This window comes from Neovison vison, chromosome 4, assembly GCF_020171115.1.
Source record: "Neovison vison isolate M4711 chromosome 4, ASM_NN_V1, whole genome shotgun sequence".
Lineage (NCBI taxonomy): Eukaryota > Metazoa > Chordata > Mammalia > Carnivora > Mustelidae > Neogale > Neogale vison.
The window spans coordinates 161,560,511-161,578,432 of NC_058094.1; the positions used below are offsets into that span (position 1 = coordinate 161,560,511).

General features: G+C 36.9%; 1 long non-coding RNA gene across 1 annotated transcript in view; it reads left to right on the forward strand.

Annotated features, from left to right (window-relative positions):
- The window catches only part of LOC122904826, a 29,411-nt gene extending 11,824 nt beyond the window's left edge, over positions 1-17,587 (forward strand). Inside the window, exon 3 of the long non-coding RNA XR_006384266.1 lies at positions 16,454-17,587. This is a non-coding gene — a long non-coding RNA (uncharacterized LOC122904826). The remainder of the gene's footprint in view (positions 1-16,453) is intronic.
- Positions 17,588-17,922: the final 335 nt, after the last annotated feature.

Genomic DNA, 17,922 nt, shown 5'->3' on the forward strand with positions numbered 1-17,922 from the left:
TCTTGTGAATTATTGCTCATTCATTATTCATTTGGTCACTAAATGTTTATAGGACTTTTGTATACTTGGCTCTGTGTTAAGTATTGGTTGTATGGTGAATGAAAAACAGCTACCTTTCTTTAAGGAGTTCATAAGTAAATAGATAATAATATGGTGTAAATGCTAATAGTTGAAGCACAGAAGAAGCATTAACTCTGATTAAGGAGTATATGGGGTTTTGAAGTGTGAGAAAGGAGTGTGCCTTGGTTATTGTTTTCAACAGCTGAGAACCATACAGAGCAGGGCAGTTGATTGGCACTTAGGGTAGAGGTAGAACAAGAGCAGAAAATAAATCTAGAAAGGTAGGTTGGATCTGGCCTGGGATTGTGAGCTAGATTCATGAGTTATGAGCTCATCCTATTAGGTGGTATGTAGATGCTGTAGTGTGTAGCCCAGATCCTTCTTAAAGAATAAATAACTTAACTTCCCCAGCTGCTGGAAAAGCTACTAAGAGAAAGCCCTTAGCAATCCATTGTTGGCCCCTCAGGGGATTGCCTCATGTGGAAAAAGCCATCTTGTCCAAGATCGTGCCCCCTTCTCACATTGTCCCACATTCCACGATTGATTCACACAAGTGGATAAGGCCTCGTTCTTTGACCCCAACACAAAAGTGTTATCCCAACCTCAGAACTCCTCAGCGGAGACCCTGAGATCCCGCTGAGACAACTTAACATTTTCAGTTCTCCCTCTGCTTAATTCTGCTATTTTCCCCTTCCTTTCCATAAGCATAGATCCTAAAATTCTTCCTTAATAAAACTCCTGCTTATAATAAAACTATTTTCCAAGTCTGTTAAATTGAGGAAACCAACTTACAACAGGTGGTAGTAATGAGTCACCAAGGGATATGAAGCAAGAAAGTGATATAATCAAATATATATTTCTTCAACATGAGCTTTCCCACACATACAAAAACTAATTAGGTTTTAAACAAAAATGCACATCAATTAATTTATTTCATCAGGGATTATTCCTTAGGGCTGAAAAAGCTGGTATGGCAGCTGCAAAAGTATGTAGTGTTGATATTTTTTGATAATGCATCATTTTTCTTCATTATTGACATCATATTCATCTTTTTTTAGGATTTTTTTAAACATCGGAATTCATTAAACTTTGTCGCAGAGCAAAGGAACTACAAAGTAAAATCTTTATATTCAGAACTTTTATAACCAGGAAATTATCCTGATTAAGAAGTAAATATATAGTCTTGATATTTAGGAGATCATCCTAGATATAAAATGGAAAAGCAATACATCTTTCACAACATGTACATTAATTTTTAAAACTTTTTTACTTTAAAATGACAAAATTAACGTTTGAATTCTACAATATGGGAGAGTTTTGTTCCACCATCAAATGACTGAAAATTGCATCCTTTTAATTTTGCCTTTCAAATGTTCAAATCCTAAAAACAGATTAGGTAGCCAATGGAGAATTATACAAATAAGGATTACAGTTGATCTTTTATATTCCAGTTTTTTCTTCCACTTCTGTTGAATATTATCAGATTACCTTTAAATCTACAATTCAATCTACATTCAATCTGTAATTATTGAGAATTTATTATAAGGAAGGCACAGAGAATGGTCATAAATAAAATCCATCTAAACCTACTGGAAGACCCAGCCCCTGACTTCCCCCCCACATGCATTACTGGGAGTGCCTCATGTGAGTTCCCATGAATCCAACACCATGGGGTCAGCTGCCATGTGGGGTTCCTGTTTCTTTTATCTTTTGCTCCGACCTCCTAAAGTTGAGCATCACTACATTTACTTTATAAGAGTTTCCCACATTGTGGAAGCACAACACAGGACCACTGAGGTTCCTTAAGGACTAGAAGAGTGAAAAATCTCTTATGCCAATCTCTCCAGATTGTGCGCAGCACCACAGGAAGGCACAAGAGCCCTGCAGTTGACAAAACTTTGCCTTTAGTTCCAAAAAAGAGAACTGTGTTCTTTGTTACACTCTTTAGTGGGGGTTTCCATTTTATTCCTTCAGGCATTAACCATTATGTTATTACAGGATATGAGTTGGGATGTGGACACTGTAAATGCAGACTTGCCTTTCCCTTCAGTGACTAAGGATTTGTCCGTCTTTTCACATCTGATTTCTTGGGATGACATTCCTTCCAGGAGTTCTCTTAGTTCCTTATATACATAGACTCATATGGGTCTGTTTCATAGTTGACTCAGTATTTCTGAAGTCTGTGGTGGTCAACATTTAGATTGGGGATACTATAAAACAATAAGAGATTATGAAATATCTGCTTTAAGATACTCTAGAATTTCTCTAATTGCTAACACGCCTCAAGATGAGCTGAAGTCATCAAATATTTGTAAATAGCTGAGAGAAGAGAACAAATTGCTACTATTTACAAATGGTCTACTCTTTTTTTTCTTTCCGAGGATCATAAAGTCTAGATTTTCTATTATATTTTTAAAAGAATAATTGATTCAGTACTGTTTCAAATTTTGAGAATTGTCTTAATACGTAAATAAGACAATCTGTGTGAATGAGAGAAACTTACTTAAAACATTACTGAAAAGTTTGTATAATACTTTAGAGTTGTTCTTGGAATTAGATGATGGTAAAACATAAAGAGGGCTATCATCTTAAAAATGGAAAGAAGGGGGCGCCTGGGTGGCTCAGTGGGTTAAGCCGCTGCCTTCGGCTCAGGTCATGATCTTAGGGTCCTGGGATCAAGTCCCGCATCGGGCTCTCTGCTCGGCAGGGAGCCTGCTTCCCTCTCTCTCTCTCTCTCTCTGCCTGCCTCTCTACCTGCTTGTGGTCTCCGTCTGTCAAATAAATTAAAAAAAAAAAAAGGAAAGAGGGTTTGTGACTTTTAAAGCCAGGTAAAAACCTTTAAAAATTATATCTCAGGGAAAAATTGTAATTTCTCAACAAGAAAATCCCTATTCATCATTCAATATATCATCATTTAATATGAAAGACAGCAGAATGCACTTATTAAATGCTGAATAAATTTGCGTTTTAGAGTAATTTAATTTTCACTAACATAATTTGAATGGCTCAAGTGAAATATAAAGGAGTTAACAGATCATTTAAAGTGTTAAATTTTTTTAAATGATTTTATTTATCCATTTGCGAGGGGAAGAGTGAGAGAGAGCATGAGAGGGGAGAAGGTCAGAGGGAGAAGCAGACTCCCCATGAAGCTGGGAGCCCGATGCGGATTCGATCCTGGGACTCCGGGATCATGACCTGAGCCAAACGCAGTCCCTTGAATTGAGTCACCCAGGCGCCCTCGAGTATTAAATTTTATAGGAAAAATATATTGGCAGGTATAACAGACATTCTTATTCCTAAGATAAATTTTGAACTCTTTAAAATGATAATCAGAAAAATAATATAGTTCCAGTATACTTAAATGATTTAATTCAGTAAGACTTTTTCTTTCATTGCAAGCATGAGTTTAACTTAAGCCTCTAGAACTTTTAGCGTTCATAAAACCATTCTATTTCATTCACAAATGTTTTTTCATATGCTGGTGGTTTATTGCAGAGAATTACACAAGATATTAGGATTTGTTAGAATGGAAAAAATAGTGAAAATTATATTTGAATAGATAGCAACACCAATATTTGTTATCTGGATTTCCAATTCCAGACATTTTAGAGCACTTGATTTTCAGGTACGTGAGGAAGAAGCCTACAACCTCCCTTTATCACCTCTTCCAGCAACTAACAAAGCATATTGCAGGAAGTTTGACACAAATGCTTGTTGCAATACGTGACTTAAGCCATGTTTTCCTTAAAAAAAAAAAAAAGGCAAAAAAAACTGACATTATCACCTTGTCTTTTTTTTTTTTTTTAAGATTTTATTTATTTTTTTTGACAAAGAGAACACAAGAAGGCAGGGAGGCAGGCAGAGAGAGAAAGGGGAAAGCAGGCTGCCTGCTGAGTAGAGAGCCTGATGCGGTCTTAATCCCGGGACCCTGAGATCATGACCTGAGCCCAAGGCAGAGGCTTAACCCACTGAGTCACCCAGGCGCCCCTCACCTTGTCTTTTCTTGAGAGGCTAGAAGACAAGGAGTTAAAGGCCTAGGAGAGAGAAGTTAAAGGATTGGTGAAACCTTTACACAAAAACTTTAAGAGATATTTTATCTGAAAAAAAAATTTTTTTAAAGATTTTATTTATTTGACAGAGAGAGATCACAAGCAGGCAGAGAGATAGGCAGAGAGAGAGAGAAGGAAGCAGGCTCCCGGCTGAGCAGAGAGCCCGATGCGGGCCTCTATCCCATGACCTGAGCCAAAGGCAGCGGCTTAACCCACTGAGCCACCCAGGCACCCCATTTTATCTGAATTTTAAGAGAGATTTTATTTAGCCTGAATTTGGAAGTTGTTCTTAAAAGAGGTTAGCGTACTTAAGGATAGGATGATCCGTGTTTTGTTTTGTTTTGTTTTATTTTGTTTTAAATTCACTTGGAACTGTACAACCATATTTGGAACCATTGGACTAATAATGCTATAAGCCAACTGATTTTTTTTTTTTAATTGTGAGCGGAGTTTGCCAAATCCATGCTATTCATAGGTTTCTAGACACAGCTATGTTACACCATACCACTTGAATCTATGGTCAGAAGACAGCTCATTCTTACTTTTAGCACATACAGAAGCAGTTATAAATCTAAACCGAAGTAAAAATATATTTAAATTATACATCCAAGGTTTGTAAGAGACCACTTGGTTAAAATTAAGTGTGACTATTAAGTTTTTATTGGGGGGATATGTAGATTTATGTATAGAATATATAAAATACATGCATACATTTGTGACATATATATCTTTAACCTCTAGAATTTGAGACTTAATTTTAGCAAGGTAACTGTATTATTTTTGCTTTTTGTCTGCCTGATTTTAACATTAGGTCATGTATAAAAACTAACTGATGCCATTTTAATTTAGCCATTTTAATTTAGGTCTCTATGTCATTTTAATTTAGAAACAAAATATCTGAACTTACAGATGTTTAAAGGTAAATGAGGCTTCCTTTTTTTCTATTTCATTTAAATGTCTTAAATACATAATCAAAGCCGTCAATTTTTTTTTTTATTGTGTTGAGATCATGATCTGAGGCAAAGGTAGTCACTTAACCTTCTGAGCTACCCAGGCACCCCTCTCTATAGCATTTTAATCACCATCATTTTTGTGGTCTCCTTTGTTGATATATAGTTTACATAGTTTTGAATTTCATAAGGATACTTTATAAGAAGCATGTGCTGGGTTTTGTTCTTATGGCCAGATGTACTGTTTAGGGCTCATATTTGCACATAATTCTCACAAGTCAATTTGTAAAGTAAAGAGACAATGTTTAATTTATATTCCAAAAATCTAGGACGTTTAAGCAGATTTAAATACTCACTTTATAACAATTAACAATGAACCTCATGTTGTGGTCAACCACATTTAAATCTTACAACAATTCAAGTGTTGTGTTATTTGAATGTTTTATGCTTTGTCTATCCACTTAATTTTGGTTTTGAACATGATAAACTGTTATTTCAATTATTATCTTCAGTTATTATGTCTTTGATTCAGTAAGGAGTTCTCATTATTTGGCCATCAGTTCATTAGTTTGATAGGCCCAGCAACTTAATTGTGCATCTCTAAAAAGTAAACACGAAGTTGAAAATATTTTTTGAGGAAAATGTACAAATATTTATTAGTAAATTTACTAATAATTACTGTATACTGCTATTAATTAACTGTTCTAGGTTAGATGCAAAAGACACAATTCACACATTACATCTTCTTTCAATGAAAATATATTTCTGACTACTACAAAGATGATTTTTTTTGGCTGTGACAAACCCTTAATACAATCTGTTAAGTAATGGCTCATTTCTCCTACCATGGGGTGTTCTTGATCTCTTACCTAACTTCTCTGTGCCTCGGGTTCCTAACGTGTAAAATGGGGATAATAGTAACAATTCACAAGCTGCTATAGAAATTGGTATTCATTTTCTAACGTTGCCATAACATATTATCACAAATTGAGTCATGCTCCACCCAGAATGATGACCCAGAGAGCCACAAGATACAATAAATGGGTGCACTTCTTAGAGAACACCCATTTATTGTATCTTGTGGCTCTCTGGGTCAGCATTCTGGGTGGAGCTTGACTCAATGAATCCTCTGCTTGGAGTCTCCTGAGAGCAACATCAGTAAGACTATGTTCCTTTCTAGGGGTTCTGGGGATGAATCTGTGTCTGAGCTCATTTAGATTGTTGGGCAACTTCAGTTAGTTGCAGCTAACAGAACTGAGGTCATCATTTACTGTTGACTGTCAGCTGGGGGTCAGTCTTCCATCTTACAGGCTGTACCCATTTCTTCTCACCTCTCCAGGTGGTTCTCTCTAGCAATAGTGGATTGAGTCTCTCTCATACTTTGAATTTCTTTTGCTTCTGCTGCATCTCTCTGATCTCCAGCCAAAGAAAGTTCTCTGCTTTTAAGGGCTTGTTATGATAAAATTGAGTCCATCCAGATAATTCAAGATAATCTTCTTATTTAAGGTCCATAATCTTAATTTACCTCTGCAAAGTCCCTTTTGCTATATATGTCATATGTCACACATTCACATGTTCTGGGATTTAGGATGTGGACATTTTTTTTTAAGATTTTTATTTATTTATTTGATAGAGAGAGATCACAAGTAGGCAGAGAAGCAGGCAGAGAGAGGGGGAAGCAGGCTCCCCGCTGAGCAGAGAGCCCGATGCGGGGCTCGATCCCAGGACCCTGAGATTATGACCTGAGCCAAAGGCAGAGGCTTAAACCACTGAACCACCCACGCGCCCCGGATGTGGACATTTTTGAAGGGCTATTACTCTGCCTATACCACAATATTAGAGAAATTAATTCATGGGAAGTGCTTAAAACAATGTTTGATGAAAGTGGTTCTTATTTTTTATATTGTAGTAACTGTGGAAATTAATATATACAATGTACCATGACACCATCTGAATTCAACATTTTGTATAAACCCAGCATTGGCATTTATTAATATGATTGGTTGTGGCTGTCTTATTAGCCTGCAACATTTAAAAAAAATTAGTCTGCCACAATTTTTCTGTGTCACATCATAAAGTCATATTTTAAAATATACTTAAAAGCCAAGTAAAATAAGGACATATTTTTCAATTGTAAATTATAATTTTGGAAGAGAAATTTTGTATTTAAACTAGGAGAATAATTCAATCTGAGTATTCATCAGATTTTGGGCTATTGCTATCACTTTGACATTAGGAAATTGGCAGCAACCAGGCAAGCTTATCAATGCATTAAAATTTTTTTTAAAAACCTGTCCGCTTGGGGTACCAGCTTGATCAAAAACTCAAATACAGACATATTTTAAGTCTATAGTAGTTCTTGATTATAGGAAAATCATCCCAATGTTCTGAAGTTGTACTCTATTAATATTTGCAAATAATTTAAGAATTACAAAATAAAATTTAAGATATCGGGAACTAGAAGATTTTGATGACACATAAAGTCTAGGTGGAGAAATATTTAGGCCTGTACTAAGTATTTTTGTAGAAATACAACATGTTATAGTTAGTAATGTGAATCCTTTTCTCTGGTTTAAGCTCTTTGAAGAAAGAAACTATTCTTTTTCACATTTTGAAATAATTCTACATAGAAACCTGCTGTATAAAGTTGGTTAAGTTAAATTTAACATGTTGCTTAATAAACATAGCAAAATAAAAGGAAAATTAGCTAGGCTTCAATATCCATAAATATGCCAGGGTTTTCGTTTTAGCTTACATATAAAGTGTGATTAGTTCTTCAATTTCACAGAGAAAAATTAAAATGGAAATATACAGGGAAAATTCCTAAGGTACTGTTTCTCTTCCAGTTTCATCAGAAGATTAAACTCTGTATATCTAGAGTGTTATATATTTTCCAGATGCTTTTCAAGCTCTTAATTTTCTGTTTATTGCTGTTTAGGGTTTGTCATTACTTTGATACAGCAGGTGAACGAACAGACTAAAATACTCGTGGCAGAGCCAGTAGACAAAACAAAAAATATACACACAAAAAGCCCTCAGGACCAGTATGGTCCTCACAGACTTTTAGATGAACATCTCCCAAATCCTTTAAGCAACAAGATGGCAGACAAATAAATACATACCTTGTTAAATACAGTGGCAAACTGACTTGTCCTGAGAATAAGCCTAGAGCTAAGAAGAACTAGGACTCCTGGAGGTTCTGACTCTGAAATTTATACTAAGTAGAAAAATTCAAATGGAAAAACAGAACTCCAGTAAATGGGTTGAGAGAGAACTAAAAAGGAAACATTAAAAAAGAGAGACAAACAAAAAACCAAAAGTGTTCAGAACATGCCCCTGGAGCCATTTTTAATTCCTTGGTATAAATTAGAAAATTACTTGTTCCTTAAATATCTGGGCTGTAACTGACCACTTGGTCACATGTTTAAGGCAGAACACAGGACAAACAAAATCAGGATCAGTGTGAATTGGTTCCATGATATACAATTGATTGCTTACAAACAAGGAGGGTTTAGCCTTATCACATTGTGGGAAAGTGTTTGTCTTCTTCCACAGGTGCAGCCATTGGTTAGAAACATGACATATGGCTGGAGGGTAGTTAAGAAGCTGGTGCCACAATTACGAATAAATAAACTGGAGGGTGCAACCACCACTTACATCCCTCTGTCTCTGCTGGTATTTGTAACACAACTAGGACCCACAAACAGTGGTTCTGTTTAGTAACATTTAATGGCATGGGGAACTCTGAGGAAAAAAACAAGTTTAGGTAGGAGAGGAAATCCAGAAACCAATTTGCACCTGCTAAGTTTAAGGTATCTGTTATACATTGTATATACTGATCCAGTAGACATTCTATAATCAACTCAAGGAGAAGTTTAGGCTGGGGATACTAATTTGAGGGTTAGGCATATAAATGATATCTAAAGCCATTGGAAAAGAAGGAGGGTACTGGGAATAAGTATAGAAAACAAAAGACAATTGAAAATAGAAGATAGTTCTCTTAACATTAGGTATCAAGAAGAGGAGAAAAATCAAACAAGGAGACTGATAGGAAGCAGTAGGAAGCAAAAAGAACAATGCCTTGCAACAACAGTTCAGAGGTACTCCAAGAAGGAGGCAGCGAGCAATAATGGCAAGTGACAGTCAGAGGCAAATTTAAATGAGGGCTGAAAATTAACCTCAGTGCTTGGTAATGTGAAAATCATTTGCAAGTTGAAAAGAAAACAGTTTTGTGGAGTGATGAGGACTGGACTCGGGTAAGAAAGTGTTATATAAGGAAATGGGCATCATTGCTTTTGAAAGATGTAAACCATAAAGAGGAGCAGAGAAATGTGGTAGTGACTCACAATGACCTACTGTTAAAAGGGTAGAAGAGTACCCTTTTTTTTTTAATTGGAGATTTTGTATATGCTGAATTGGGAGGGGAAAGAAGAGAGGGATAGTCACTGGAACAGCAGAGTTCTAGAGCAGGTGAAAATGGTACTCGTGAAGGAATAAGTCCTAAATAAAACAGAGTTCACTGACCATTATAGGAAACCAGTAATTGCTAATGACAAGGACAAGGAGACAAGAATGTCTTGGTCAGTAGGGTGGGTGACTAAGGCTGGGGACGAGATCATCAGAAATGGGAATGTGTAGAAATGGGGTAGGGGGGACAAGCTGATGGATGAATCATCTTGGCACAGTCCACTCTTTATAGGTAATAATTATTAGAACTTCCCATGGAGTGTTTTAACATACCCATGAGTGAGAAGAGGCCTCTTGACTCTAATTACAGCTACTGTAAACTCTTCCATGCTGGCCTCATTTGCTTCCCAAACTGGTAGTGATGAGACAATTTTTAGGCTGCTTCGAGACAGGAAAAGAAAAACCTCCCCTCTCTGCTGTGTTACACAGTTTAAGGGTTGGACCTGAAGGTCTGCTCTCACCTTAAAATTGTATTTCTCCCTGGGGGCTATTCCACTAGGGGAAGGACTTGGTTTAGATGATTTTAAAAAAAAGATTTATTCGTTTATTTTAGAGAGAGACGGGGGACAAAGGGAGAGGGAGAGGGAGAGAAGCAGACTCTTTGATAAGCCTGGACATCAACCCCAAGTCTCCTTGCAGGGGGCTCCATCCCAAGACCCTGACACTATGACCAGAGCTGAAATCAAGAGTCCAATGCTCAACCAGTTGAGCCACTCAGGCACTCCTGGGTGCTTCATCTTCCCTCTCCAATATTCAGACCTTGTCGCAGAATACCACTCATTGTGTCAGACTCTTTCCTTACCATAAGTTTTCTCCCTGGGCCCCAGGCATTGGAACTATTTATGTTTTTCCTACTGAAATAGTACCCAACCCTGTGTAAATTAGTCACTGTACATATAAAGAGCCACTGGGCACTTGGGTGGCTCAGGTGATTAATAAGCAGTTGAATAATAACCTGCCTTCAGCTCAGGTTATGACCCTAGAGTCCCAGGATCAAGTCCCACAATGGGCTCCCTGCTCGGGGGGTAGTCTGCTTCTCCCTTTGACCCTCCCCAGTCTCATGCGCTCTCTCTCAAATAAATAAATAAAATATTTTTTAAAAAAGTGGGCGATATCGAAGAGATTACTGCCTATGCTCTCCTCTAGGATTCTGATGGATTCCTTTCTCACGTTGAGGTCTTTTATCCATTTTGAGTTTATCTTTGTGTACGGTGTTTAAGAGAATGGTCGAGTTTCATTCTTCTACATATAGCTGTCCAGTTTTCCCAGCACCATTTTTTTGAAGAGACTATCTTTTTTCCACTGTATATTTTTTCCCGATTTGTTGAAGACTAATTGACCATAGAGTTGAGGGTCCATATCTGGGCTCTTTACTCTGTTCCACTGGTCTATGTGTCTGTTTTTATGCCAGTACCATGCTGTCTTGGTGACCACAGCTTTGTAATAAAGCTTGAAATCAGGTAAGGTGATGCCCCCAGTTTTATTTTTGTTTTTCAACATTTCCTTAGCGATTCGGGGTCTCTTCTGATTCCATACAAATTTCTGGATTATTTGCTCCAGCTCTTTGAAGAATACTGGTGGAATTTTGATCGGAATGGCATTAAAAGTATAGATTGCTCTAGGCAGTATAGACATTTTAACAATGTTTATTCTTCTGATCCAAGAGCATGGAATGGTCTTCCATCTTTTTGTGTCTTCTTCAATTTCCTTCATGAGTGTTCTGTAGTTCCTTAAGTACAGGTCCTTTACCTCTTTGGTTAGGTTTATTCCCAGGTATCTTATGGTTCTTGGTGCTATAGTAAATGGAATTGATTCTCTAATTTCCCTTTCTGTATTTTCATTGTTAGTGTATAAGAAAGCCACTGATTTCTGCACATTGACTTTGTATCCTGCCACATTGCTGAATTGCTGTATGAGTTCTAGTAGTTTGGGGGTGGAGTCTTTTGGGTTTTCCATATAAAGAATCATGTTATCTGCAAAGAGATTGACTTCTTCATTGCCAATTTGGATACCTTTTATTTCTCTTTGTTGTCTGATTGCTGTTTCTAGGACTTCTAATACTATGTTGAACAAGAGTGGTGAAAGTGGGCATCCTTGTCTTGTTCCTGATCTTTCAACAGGAAGGCTGCAAGCTTTTTCCCATTGAGGATGATATTTGCTGTGGGTCTTTCATAGATAGATTTGATGAAGTTCAGGAATGTTCCCTCTATCCCTATACTTTGAAGCATTTTAATCAGGAACGGATGCTAGATTTTGTCAAATGCTTTTTCTGCATCAATTGAGAGGACCATGTGGTTCTTCTCTCTTCTCATATTAATTTGTTCTATCACATTGATTGATTTGCGAATGTTGAACCATCCTTGTAGCCCAGGGAGTAATCTCTTCGATATCAGCCACAGCAACTTCTTTCAAGATATGTCTCCAAAGGCAAAGGAAACAAAAGCGAAAATAAACTTTTGGGACTTCATCAAAATCAAAAGCTTCTGCACAGCAATGGAAACAGTCAACAAAACAAAGAGGCAACCCACGGAATGGGAGAACATATTTGCAAATGACAGTACAGACAAAAGGTTGATATCCAGGATCTATAATGAACTCCTCAAACTCAACACACACAAAACAGGCAAGCATATCAAAAAATGGGCAGAAGATATGAACAGAAACTTCTCCAATGAAGACATACAAATGGCTGTCAGACACATGAAAAAATATTCACCATCACTAGCCCTCAGGGAGATTTAAATTAAAACCACATTGAGATATCACCGTATACCAGTTAGAATGGCCAAAATTAACAAGACAGGAAACAACATGTGTTGGGGGGGCTGTGGAGAAAGGGGAACCCTCTTACACTGTTGGTGGGAATGCAAGTTTGGGGCAGCCACTTTGGAGAACAGTGTGGAGATTCCTCAAGAAATTAAAAATAGAACTTCCTTATGACCCTGCCATTGCACTACTGGGTATTTACCCCAAAGATACAGATGTCGTGAAAAGAAGGGCCATCTGTACTCCAATGTTTATAGCAGCAATGGCCACAGTTGCCAAACTATGGAAAGAACCAAGATGCCCTTCAATGGACGAATGGATAAGGAAAATGTGGTCCATATACACTATGGAGTATTATGCCTCCATCAGAAAGGATGAATACCGAACTTTTGTAGCAACATGGATGGGACTCAAAGAGATTATGCTGAGTGAAATAAGTCAAGCAGAGAGAGTCAATTATCATATGGTTTCACTTATTTGTGGAGCATAACAAGTAACATGGAGGACATGGGGAGTTAGGAGAAGGGAGTTGGGAGAATTGGAAGGGGAGGTGAACCATGAGAGACTATGGACTCTGGAAAAACAATCTGAGGGGTTTGAAGTGGCAGTGGGGTGGGTGGGAGGTCGGGGTACCAGGTGGTGGTGGGTATTATAGAGGGCACAGATTGCATGGAGCACTGGGTGTGGTGAAAAAATAATGAATACTGTTATGCTGAAGATAAATAAATTTAATTTAAAAAAAGTGGGCGATACCTGCAAGCTATATCTAATATTAGTTACAGCCCTGCCCATCATGTGAGACAGTACAAATACTGGAAAACATGCAGGTCTTAGGGGATAATAGTAGAGCCCAGTGATCAACACTGGAAGATGCTCTCATGCAATTTCACAGAGCACTGCCTGGTGTGAAGATTGCAGCTTGCATAGCCTTGATTTTGAAAGTGTCCTCTTGCATATAGGAATAATCTCCTGCCTGGCCAAGGGCCCAGTTTTGACGGGAAGTACATGGGATTGTGAGAAAAATGGGGAAATACTGTAGCTAGATAGATAACCTCCTGAATAATAAGTGACAGGTGCTATAACTCGATCACTCTCCCATACAGAAGGCTGAATCCATTCTACTAAGCTCCAGGGGACAGCCAATATGAGAAGCAAAGCAAGAGTTACTGAGAGGAAGGCAGTTTGTTCTGGTGTCCTAAAGATTTCTTGTCTCACTCAGAACTGGATTACAGGGACAGAGACTGATAATACATGACCTTGACTCATTGTTAGTATTGCTGATAAGTCTGGTAAGGCAACTGATTAGAGGTATCAAGAAGGAGAAGATAAACACATTAGCAACTGACCTGAAGTTAGAAATAGCATAATTTATGGATATTGAAATGTGTAATGGATATTGGGATGATTTTCAATATAATCCTCCATAATGAAATTAGAAATCACAGAAAATTGAAGTCACAGCTAAAAAGGTTAGAATTAATTAATTTCCTTTTCCTTTTGGAGGCAATAATCTTAGGCCTTTATAGTTCATGAAGACACCAAAATCTAGGTATACATTTCAATGAACCTCAATTTATGAGACATTTTGCCTAAAGGGAAAAAATGTATCCATTGGATTATATCTTTTTTCTTTTCCTTTCAACGGGAAAGGTGCGGTTTGCTTGAGAAAGAAAATATCCAGAAGTCTACACTGGTTCTATAATTCACATTGTGACATTTAACTGTCAGCTATTATTTCTAAACTATTAACTTTTATGAAAGCTATTTAGACAATGATGTTGATGGTTAATAATACTGGTTTCAAAAATATCAGCGGATAAAGGACATAGTTCTCAGGGCAGTGTTTTTTTTTTGTTTGTTTGTTTGTTTTTTTCAGATTCTGAATCCATTCTCCCTCCCTCCCTTCCTTTCTCTTTTTCTTTTCTTTTCTTTTTTTTTTTAGGAAAAATCTGGGGACTAGTTTTGGCATCATCATATTTTTTTTTCACTTTTGGACGTATTCTTTCTTTTCTCATATTAAACACTGTCAAGGATTGATTCTGCCCTGAGAGCATTGTAGGAAGAATTTAAGCTTCAGGTTAGAATGGTCCTTACAGATGACTTTGGTATTATGTATGTGGTAACCCACAGAGTGTCTAGCACACAGTAGGTTTCCAGGAACTGGCTGCTGAAAGAGTTCTAGAAGCTGGGGCAAGGGTTTTATCCCAGTTGAGAGTAATGCAAGTATTAAGAAGGAAAAGCCAAAAGCAAAATCGACGCAAAATATTCCTCTTATCGTATTATTTATTTATTGGCTTTGCAGTTCCTTTCACAATAATGCTGTGAATAGTTTCAACATTCCTGAGACAAACCAGTTATTAATTCCTTGAGAAAATTAAATTTTTTTTAAAAAAGCAAAAAAATATTTCAATCTTGTTAGTAGAGTTATTTAAATTTCACCTAACTAATATAACAGTGTAAACTCAAGGATTTTTAAAAGTATTAACTATGGATACTCTTAAGGATATTGGGGATTTTGTGAACCATAAAAAGGAGTTGTTGCACTCTAATATTTTTAATTCATTTTTCAAGTGTTAGTACATTAAACATTTTGTTTCTCTGATCTGATTTTTCCCCAAGGCAAAAAGTGTGTGTGTGTGTGTGTGTGTGTAAATGTTTATGTAAAGAGATCAATAGAAAAGTGATTCTCAGAAGGAAAATCATTAAATTCTCCTCCCCAGAGATAGAGCTCTACTCCATAAGGCATGAAGTAGTTTTACTTGTTATTAATAACTCCAGATATATGATTCTTGTTTCTGAATGTGCCTGTATCTCCAGGTTTAAGTTAAAATGTTCACATTCTTGTTGGTGACTCTCAAAGCACAAAAGGGAGCATGGGATTCTGTGCACCTTCACAGGAAGCCTTAGGTTAGTCAGAAGAGCTTATACCTCTGCTCATGATGGTAAAACAAGCCCAGATTTCCAGTAGAAGAGTCATAGGGGAGACAACGAGACCATCCCTAACACTTTAAGCACAGAGGAAATTTTAAGGCACTGCCAAGTAGCATTCAGAAGATAGCCAGAAGTAAACAGTCTTCATAAAAATAAGGTCGGCACCATCCCTAACACTTTAAGCACAGAGGAAATTTTAAGGCACTGCCAAGTAGCATTCAGAAGATAGCCAGAAGTAAATAGTCTTCATAAAAATAAGATCAGCTAGAGGCTGAGTGAGTGGTCTCTTTAACCAGGGTATCATTTTTTGTCCCTTATTCTAATCTTCAGTAGTAAGTAAAAAAAAAAAAAAAAAAGTTGAAGAAATATCATCTAGAACTCAAATAGCAACTATGTTTCCAAAAATATTTTTATTGATATCATCCTAATATGATCCTCAGAACATACCTGAAGAGGTATTTTGTAAGTGGCATCCTGTTATATAGAACAGTGAAGTGACTGTTCTAAAATCACATGGAAATTGAGTGTCCAGGTGCCATTCAGATTTCATAATTCGAGCATCAGCTCTGTGTATAGTTCAGTGCTGCCCTTTTGCAAGGAAGAGAATTTGGAATTCTCATCTCTGCCCTCTTGACAGAGACATTTGGAAAACACAGACTCACTAATTATCTACATCCTAAAGCAAAATTTGAGTTAATTGTCACCATTTATTTTCATGGAGGAATTTAGTCAAGTAATTATGAAAATTATTTCAAAGAACAAAATCTGTTGGCAATGATGGACTCTAATGAGCAAATATTAAGCTGCTACATTAGTTCTCCAAAATTAGTGCCCTTTCTATTTCTTCCTTAAATGTAACAATTTCTTCAAGAAGAATTAGATATTATTAGTCCTTGACATCAAAAGCCATGGGGAACTAATTACATAAAGTTGAATGAATATCTTAACTTTGTTGTCTGGCAGGCCATGGCCAACTTTGTTCGTGGAAAGCCCCTAAGTACAGGTAAATAGAAAACACCTGGACTCAATAGGCACAGAGAAAGAAGTGTGTAATTGTGGTTGAAGCTAGCCAGCTGTCCACAGAACTCATTTCCTCTTTCTCTGTGCTATTCACTAAGGTTGCAGGTAGCCACATGACTTAATGCTACCCAGTAGAATCTGGAAACAAAAGTGATGGATTTTCAGGGCTGGCTCATAAAAACTCCTCCATGCTCTTTCCCTATTTGCCAGCTTGATGAAATAAACACAGAAGTCTTGGAAGCCATGGGCTGGAGATAAAGCCACAAAATGGAACAAGCCCAGAGCCCAGAATCACCACACGAGCAAGAGCTACCTACCAATCAGGAACACCAGTTTTGGAAGTTATGTAAAAACTAAACTTCTGTCGTGTTTGAGCTATTTCATAGTTTGGAGTTATTTGTGACAGCAGGTAGCATTTCTTTGTCTAATGTGTTTAACTTCCAGCATTTGCAATTAAGAGATATTTTTGCATTTAGAATGTTCAGCAAGATTTCAGGACTTGCAATGTGGAAAGCTTGAGCGCCATGATTTTGATGAATAACAGAATTATTGTCCTACATAGAATTGTAATCACATGGGTATCAGCGTGACCTTTTCAGGAATGAAGCTTAAAGTGTAGTGTACCTCTCCCTTTTGGTCCCCTTAGACTAAGAATATTCCTCTTCTTGAGCAGGGCATAGACCTGGCATAGATTTGAGCAGGGCATGGACCAACCTGGGTGCATCCTCATGAGGAACGAAAGGAGGGTAGGGAGGACATGATCACTCAGGGTGTCTGTGTTGATGCTCTTCTCATATCTGTTTTGTACTTGATAAAGCTTGTGAGTAAGAACACTAGGTGATTTTTGCTATCCAAAACCTGAGCCCCAGCCTTCTTTGATCATTTATATGTGCAACCACTGTGTATATGAAGTAGAATTTATTGTATAATAATCAAAAAGCAACTTTATTTTTATTTTCATTGCATTTCTGAGAGTACACTGTGAGTGCTCTTTTGTCCTCTGCTCCTGAATTAAATTTAGGGAATGTCTGAGTATTATCATATAATATATAGGTTCAATTCAGTAATTACTATGGCTAGTTAATTCACTGTTGTGATTAAAATTTTAAAATGCCTTTTAAGATTCACATTTGGTCCACTTCATTCTTCTGCAGGATAACTATCTGCAGTGGGAGAGTGGAGCATTTCTTTCCATTCCTTGTACTTGAAACAAGTTAGAAGTGTTTAGACTGAGAGGTATAAAAGATCTGTTGATATTATTATGTGGAAATATAATACCTGATATCTAATAACCCAAAGGTATAAAGTTAACATAACAAAAGTGAGAATGTGTACATAGAGGAAAGTTAATTTTTTTTCTGTTAATAGTTATAATCATATCTCAACTACCACCCAGTAGAAACTGTTGAATATCAGCCAAATAATGATTTTTAGATTTCAGGCCTTAAATCTTAATTCCATCCAGAATGCTGGTGTTTGATTTTAGGAAAAAATAATGTATTTTCTCACTGAATTATAATTCAGTGTGAGAATGTGTTACCTCAGGCAACCATATGAGATACTATTAAAAATGCAATTCATTCTACTACATAAAAATAACTAAAAATGCTTCAAATCGCAGAAGTGATGTAAGCAATGAACTGAAACATATTTCAAACCCATTAAATTTCAAAACTTCG